Source organism: Triticum urartu, chromosome 5 (genome assembly GCF_003073215.2).
Source record: "Triticum urartu cultivar G1812 chromosome 5, Tu2.1, whole genome shotgun sequence".
In the NCBI taxonomy this organism is placed as follows: domain Eukaryota; kingdom Viridiplantae; phylum Streptophyta; class Magnoliopsida; order Poales; family Poaceae; genus Triticum; species Triticum urartu.
This window is the reverse complement of record NC_053026.1, coordinates 455,529,638-455,537,562: the sequence shown is the minus strand read 5'-3', so window position 1 is coordinate 455,537,562 and position 7,925 is coordinate 455,529,638.

The following is a 7,925-nucleotide window of genomic DNA, read 5'->3' as shown; positions in this document are numbered from 1 at the left end:
TAGACCCAGCGCGGTACTACCGCGGTGGTAAGGGCGGTACTACCGCTCCGAAACGGTACTACCGCCTCTACTGCCACAACTAGTGCCGCAAAACCCGACACGAGAAAAAGACCCCTCGAGTCGAGGCGGTAGGAGCCAGACAGCCCAGCGGTAGTACAGCTGCGGGGTCACCGGCCGTACTACCGCTGCAGAGTGGTACTGCCGCTTGTGACCCTTCGGCGGTACTACCGCTGGTAGTGCGGTACTACTGCTGGGACACAGACAAGAGAGAGAGAAGATCTCTCCGTCGAGGCTAAGGACGAGGCGGTGGTGCCAGGCAGGCCAGCGGTAGTACTGCTGTGGAGTCACCGGCAGTACTGCCGCTTTTGACTCCTCAACGGTACTACCACTGGGTTGCGCGGTACTACCGCTAGAACCCAGACAGGACACAGAAAGAGAAGAGATCTCTCCAAAGAAGTGGAAGAGCTCTGAGGGAGAGAAGCTGATGCGTACGTGTTGATTCCACCCAAGCAATACCCCAGCAGACCCCCTCTTGATAGTACGGTGCCCTCTATGCAACTAGTCCACCAAAAGAGAAACGAAAGAGCTACACCGTCTTGAATGACACTCCAAAGGGAAGAAAACGTCTCGTGCCAAGGATGAATCTGTGAACTACTCAAAGCACATGATTAGTCCGCAAACATGTTGTCATCAATCACCAAAACTACCTCGAGAGAGATATGCCTCAACAATCTCCCCCTTTTTGGTGGATTGATGACAACTAGGGATTTGCACAAGGAAAAGATATAAAAGTAAGAAAACTAAGAACTACAAAATATAGACGGGCTCCCCCTAAATGTGTGCACCTAGTTAGAGGAGCATTAGGAAAGCAAGACACACACCTCCGGATCAACACTCCCCCTATATTTTATAGTCCAACAATTCTACGCACATGATATAAGAGAGAAGAGTATAAAACAGGACAAGCATGCATCTCATAATATACTACAGTACTGAATAGACATAAGTAATAAGGTAGCGATAGGGAGCATATGTCTCACACCATATGTCTAGAACTTAGGTCTCACAGGCACCAAACCAAACCAAACAAAGACACCGAGAGAACACACAAGAAAACACAAGACGACACAAAGACACACTCGAAGCACGGCAACAACACAAATCCCTACACTCTCTCCCCCTTTGGCATCGAGACACCAAAAGGGCAAAGAGCGACGCTACGACTCCAGGTGATGGCAAGCTGAGGATCTCGAACATCACATCTCAGCGTGATCGTCTGCATCTTTGTCGTTGGTCAGAAACTGCTCGGCGTCGGAGTCGGTCCAAGGGCAATGCTGATGAATCCATTCCTCCTCTTCACTGATCTATCCCTCAGAACCACTGGCAACTGTCACTCCCAGGTGACGCATGAGCTCCTTGTGGCGCACCCTGGCATGCTTCTCCGCCACATGAGTCATGTACTGACCATGAGACTCCATGCAGAAAAGCTTCTTCATCTTGCGTTTAAGCTTCTTCGCCCACGAAGGTTCTGCACTAGAGGGCCCAAAGTCCTCCTCGTGATCATCAGTGGCAGACCCACCCTTGGTCTCCATGGCAGCAGCAGATGGACCCCCGGGTTTAGGCGCTGGGGTGACCCAATTGTCCTTCTTCCTCAGACGCTTGATCTCATGGGAAACCAAGTCTCCAGTTTCCAGCATCACTCTGGGATAGACCTGTGCTCAGGCCCTCTCAATGAGCCTCATGATGAATGGACCATATATCGGGCACTTGCGCTCAGAAACGGCAGAGAGAAGTTTAGACCACATAACATGAGAAATATACAGGCTCTCTCCAGTGTTTGCTTCCTTCTCATGCTGACAGAAAAGAAGCATGTCCACAAGATATGAGTGGACCATATCCAGATTCCCGATGCGAGGGAAGAGAGTCCCATGGAAGACACGATGAAGAATGTCCAGATACATAGACAGCTCATAGGTTTACTTCTTAGTCACTGGGTGAACCTTCACAGTGCAGTAGGGCCAAAGGGCTTGCTTGTGAGTGGATGTAGTATTGCGGTGAGGGCGGAAACCTACTGAAGTCTCAAGCCCGCGATCTTCCACATCAAGTAACTCCATGAAGGCCTTCCACTTGACGGAAAGCAACTTGCCATTGGTCATCCAAGTCAGAATCCTGTCGGCATCCGTTCCAAGATGAACGGTAGCATAGAATTGAGCCACCAAATCTGCATCGAAATCCTTGTTGAACTGCATGATCCTGAGAATGTTCAGCTGAGTGCACATCTGAAGGGCTTCGCCAAAGTACTCAGGGTCCTTCTCCATGGCATAAGTGTCAATGGAGCGAACATCAACATAGAGATTCTTCTTGGCCTTGATCACATCAAAATAGATGGCAAACTGAAATCGGTTCCAGAACGGGCGGTTGACCAAAGTGGGATCTTGGTCCACCTCATAGGGATTGCGGCGACGCCTTTCCCAAAACTCCTTGGCAGTCATCTCAGTCACAGTCTTTCCTTTTGGCTTGTTGGCGGATCTCTTCCACTGCTGAGGAGGTGGAGGAACACTTGCGGATGCACCTGCTGGTGGCGGTTGGGTGCTAGAGGAACCACCGGCTGGCTCAGAGGTGCGGTAGCGCTTTGACGTTGCACGCCCGGGGTTGATACGACGAGCTTGATGCTCAGGATGTTCATCACCTAGAGCCAAACACAAGAACACGCAAAACAACCAGAAAGAACGAGCATAAGCCAACAAACACAACAAAAGGATCAAGGTAAGGCAGGAACATGATGGAACTTGGCAGGCAACAGTAGTACCGTGACATGCCCGCGGCAGTACTGCCCAAGTGGTAGTACCGCTCCAAAGAGAGCGGTAGTACCGCTCGAGGTCAAGCGGTAGTACCGCTCCAACGAGAGCGGTAGTACCGCTCGAGGCGGGGAAACAGCGGTTTCCTACTACCGTGGTCAGATCCGGCACTACCGACCTACCAAATTCAAAAATATTCCTACCAAACTCTAATGTAGATAGTCTAGTTGCCTTCTCCGACCTACTCAAGCCTAGATTTAGCCAAAAATCTAGAGATGCAACCACCATTCCCCCTAAGAAGCAAGATCTGAAAACAAGACAAAGGGAGAGAAGGAACGGGGGCAATACCGGCATCCATGGCAAGAGAACGAGGTGGGGATCGACTCCACCGAAGGAAATGGAGAGGGATGCCCCGGAGACGAAGATCCGCCGGAGCCCTCCCACGGCGTGGTGAGGCTATAGAGAGAGGAAGAGGAACGAGGGGGCAAAGTGAATGGGTATGGGGAGAAGAACCTCCCCCTGCCCCGATATAACCCCCTGGTCCCGTCCCTCAGCGGTAGTACCGCACTGGGGCAATAGTACCGCTTATAAGCGGTAGTAAGCGGTACTACCGCGCACCACCATCGGTAGTACCGCCCAGCACGCCACGGCAACCAAACAACAAGGCTTAGCTCAAAAAAAACAAAAAGGCAAGAAGAGAGAGCACACCAGCAAACGGCCAAGACACACCTCTTCAAGAGAGGGCGGTGGCCGAGGCCACCTATGTTTGAGTCAAGAGTTACGGTGCCGCGAAGATTTTAACCTTGGGCCCATGACCAAAACTCGTCTTTGAAACACGAGTACCATCAACAATGGCTAAAGTGAAAGACTTGATCAATTTATGCATAATGGGGGGAGGAAGAGTTCATTTAGAGAACAACACTCCCCCTATGTCCATGCCTACACCTAAACTAGACAACAAATTGAGTGTGGTGGGGTGTGCAAGGGTTCAAGCCACATTGCTCGAATCAATGATATTTAGCTCATGCCTTAACTCGCGAAATCTTGCTTCATCCAAGGGCTTCGTGAAAATATCTGCAAGGTTATCATGAGTGTTGACATAGTTGAGCTCGATCTCTCCTCGCCTAATGTGATCCCGGATGAAGTGATACCGAATCTCAATATGCTTCGTCTTGAAGTGTTGCACCGGGTTGAGAGAGATCTTGATGGCACTTTCATTGTCACACCAAAGAGGCACTTTGTCACAAGTGACACCGTAATCCTTTAAAGTTTGCCTCATCCATAGGAGTTGTGCACAACAACTACCAGCAGCTACATACTCCGCTTCGGTGGACGAGAGAGACACACAACTTTGCTTTTTGGAAGACCAACTTACCAAAGAGCAACTAAGGAATTGGCACCCTCCGGAAGTGGACTTCCTATCCACTTTGTCTCCCGCCCAATCGGAATCCGAGTACCCTACAAGCTTGAAGTTTGATCCTCTTGGGTACCATAAGCCAAAGTTTGGGGTATGAGCCAAATATTGAAAGATTCGTTTGACCGCCACATAGTCACTTTCCTTAGGTGCGTCTTGAAACCATGCACAAATTCCCACACTCAACATGATATCCGGTCTAGATGCACAAAGGTAAAGCAACGATCCAATCATGGAGCGATATACCTTTTGATCCACCACTTTACCATTGGGATCTATGTCAAGTTGGCACTTGGTGGGCATTGGAGTGGAAGCCGGCTTGACGTCACTTAGCTTGAATCTCTTGAGAATGTCTTGAGTGTATTTGTATTAGTTGATGAAGGTTCCTTCTCTTCTTTGCTTCACTTCGAACCCTAGAAAGAACTTCAACTCTCCCATGGAAGACATCTCGAACTTTGAGGTCATGAGAGCGGCACACTCCTCATTGAAAGCTTTGTTAGGTGAACCAAAGATAATATCATCAACATATAATTGGCACACAAACAAATCCCCTTTGACCTTCTTAGTAAAAAGAGTGGGGTCGATTAGCCCAACTTCAAAACCACGGTCTTGTAACAACTCGGTAAGGTGGTCATACCACGCACGTGGGGCTTGTTTAAGGCCATAGAGTGCCTTATTGAGTTGATACACATGATCGGGAAAGTAGGGATCCTCGAACCCGGGGGGTTGCTTGATGTAAACTAATTCATTAATAGGACCATTAAGAAAAGAACTCTTCACATCCATTTGTTGTAACTTAAAGTTATGATGAGAAGCATATGCAATCAACATGCGAATGGATTCAAGACGAGCAACAGGAGCAAATGTTTCACCGTAGTCGATACCCTCGACTTGGGAGTAGCCTTGTGCTACTAAACGAGCCTTGTTGAGAATGATAATCCCATGGGCATCTTGCTTGTTCTTAAATATCCACTTGGTTCCGATGACATTGTGGTTCCCCGTCGGTCTTGGCACCAATCTCCACACTTTGTTGCGCTCGAAGTTGTTGAGTTCTTCATGCATGGCATTGAGCCAATCTGGATCTTCTAGCGCCTCATAGACCTTGTGGGATTCGACACAAGAGACAAATGCGTGATGCTCACAATAGTTTGCTAATTGTCTACGAGTGCTTACCCCCTTTCTTAAGCTTCCAAGCACATTCGTCATGAGATGATCCTTGGTGGAGAGCTTGGAAGCAACCTTGGCGGCACGACGCTCCAAATCCTCCTTGGGGGTGAGACGAGGAGTGATCACTTGATTATCTTGAGCGTCGTCTTGAGCTTGTTCTTGTTCTTGAACTTGCTCGGAGGAGAGAACTTGACCTTGGGCATCACTTGATGTGTCAACACTGTCTTGAGCATGATCTTGCCCTTGGTCATGTTCTTGAGGACGAGGGCCTTCATGTTGTTCTTCGGAAGCGTGTGGGCCTTGGGTTGGTGATGGCTCCACTTGAGTGGAGCATTGTCCTTCTCCTTCGGCCACAAGGGGTTCCTCAATGGGTAGGATAAAACCAACACCCATTCTTCTTATGGCTTGAGGAGGAATTTCATCATCTACATCACAAGTGCCACTTTGCTCCACTTGGGAGCCGTTATTCTCATCAAACTCCATGTTACATGTCTCCTCAATAAGTCCCGTGGATTTATTAAGGACACGGTAAGCATGAGAGTTTGTAGCATAACCAACAAATATGCCCTCATAAGCTCTAGCCTCAAATTTAGACAACCGAACACCTTTCTTGAGAATGAAACACTTACACCCGAACACCCGAAAGTACTTGAGGTTGGGCTTGTTACCGGTGAGTATCTCATATGGAGTCTTGTTCAAGCCCTTGCGGAGGTAGAGCCGATTGGATGCATGACACGCGGTGTTGATGGCTTCGGCCCAAAAGTTGTACGGAGACTTGAACTCCGCCATCATGGTCCTTGCCGCATTCCATCAACGTCCGGTTCTTCCTCTCCGCAACACCGTTTTGTTGAGGGGTGTAAGGTGCGGAATATTGATGCTTGATCCCCTCATCACTAAGAAACAAATCCAAGGTGTAGTTCTTGAACTCGGTGCCGTTGTCACTTCTTATTGTCAAGATCTTTGCATTGTGTTGACGTTGTGCTTCATTTGCAAAGTCAATGACGGTTTGTTGGGTCTCGCTCTTCCTCTTGAAGAAATACACCCACGTGTATCTTGAGTAGTCATCCACAATCACCAAGCAATACTTCCTACCTCCAAGACTATCGAAGGATGGAGGCCCAAAGAGATCCATGTGAAGGAGCTCCAAAGGCCTCTTGGAGTAAATGATAGTCGTGGGAGGGTGAGCCTTCTCATGTAGTTTTCCTTCGATAAAAGCACTGCAAGTATGATCTTTAGCAAAACTAACATTCGTTAGTCCACGGACATGGTCCCCCTTGAGAAGACTTTGCAAAGATCTCATATTGACATGGGCTAGACGGCGATGCCAAAGCCATCCCACATCAACTTTAGCCATTAGGCATGTCGCGGTCTTAGTGAGTCGCTCCGAAAAGTTAATCACATATAGACCGTTCTCGACATGCCCAACAAAGGCTACTTTAAGAGTCTTGCTCCATAAGAGGGCCACGGTATCGATATCAAAGAAAGTGGCAAAGCCCATGATTGCAAGTTGACGAACGGAAAGTAAATTGTATGCAAGGGACTCAACAAGCATGACCTTCTCGATCGTGAGATCATGAGAGATGACCACCTTGCCAAGTCCCAATACCTTAGAGGATGAGGCGTCACCCCACTCGATATTGGTGGGCATAGATGGAATCTTGTGCACATCCACCACCAAGTCCTTGCTTCCGGTCATATGATTTGTAGCTCCGCTATCGAGAAACCATGATCCCCCATCGGAAGCAAACACCTACAAGAGATTAATGCTTGGTTTTAGGTACCCATTTTGTAATGGGTCCTTTGATGTTAGTAACAAGGGTCTTTGGAACCCAAATAGACCATTCAATGTATTCATGAGGAGAACCAACGAATTTGGCATAGACATGCCCATCACTAGCACGGCATAACACATATGAAGGATTAAAGTCGCCGGCTTTGATGCGAGGAGTGGCATTGCCCTTTTTGACAACGCCACCCTTCTCATTGTTCTTCTTCTTCTCCTCAGAGGCACTCTCTCCCTCCTTCACAAAGGTTTGCATGAGAGGAGGAGGTAGTTTGGTCTTGTCATTCTACTTCTTGTTCTTGGAGTCGGGCACGTACCCAACCCCTTCCTTGGCCACCACTCCCTTTTGGTTGATCAAGAGGTCATTGAGGTTCTTCTTGCCTTGTATGCAAGTCGCAAGACCTCTCTCAAGTAGCCCCTTTAGCTTAGCGTTCTCCTCAACGAGATGCACATGCTCACAACACGGGTTAGTAGCATTTGCATTATCAACTAACATCATACGAAGAAAAGTGGATTTTTCCTTGGTTAGCTTTACTTGAAGTTGATCATGAGACTCTTTGAGGCTAGCATGAGCACCCTTCAAGACCTTGTGAGCCTTGTCAAGTAGATCAAACTCCTCTTTGAGTCTAGCAAGATCAACCTCAAGTTCGGCCTTCTCGGAGTTTAGCACATGAGAAACAATGAGGACATGATCATAATCTTTCTTTAACTTAGCATGATCAACATTGTGTGACTCCTCAAGAGCCAAACGAAGACCACGCTC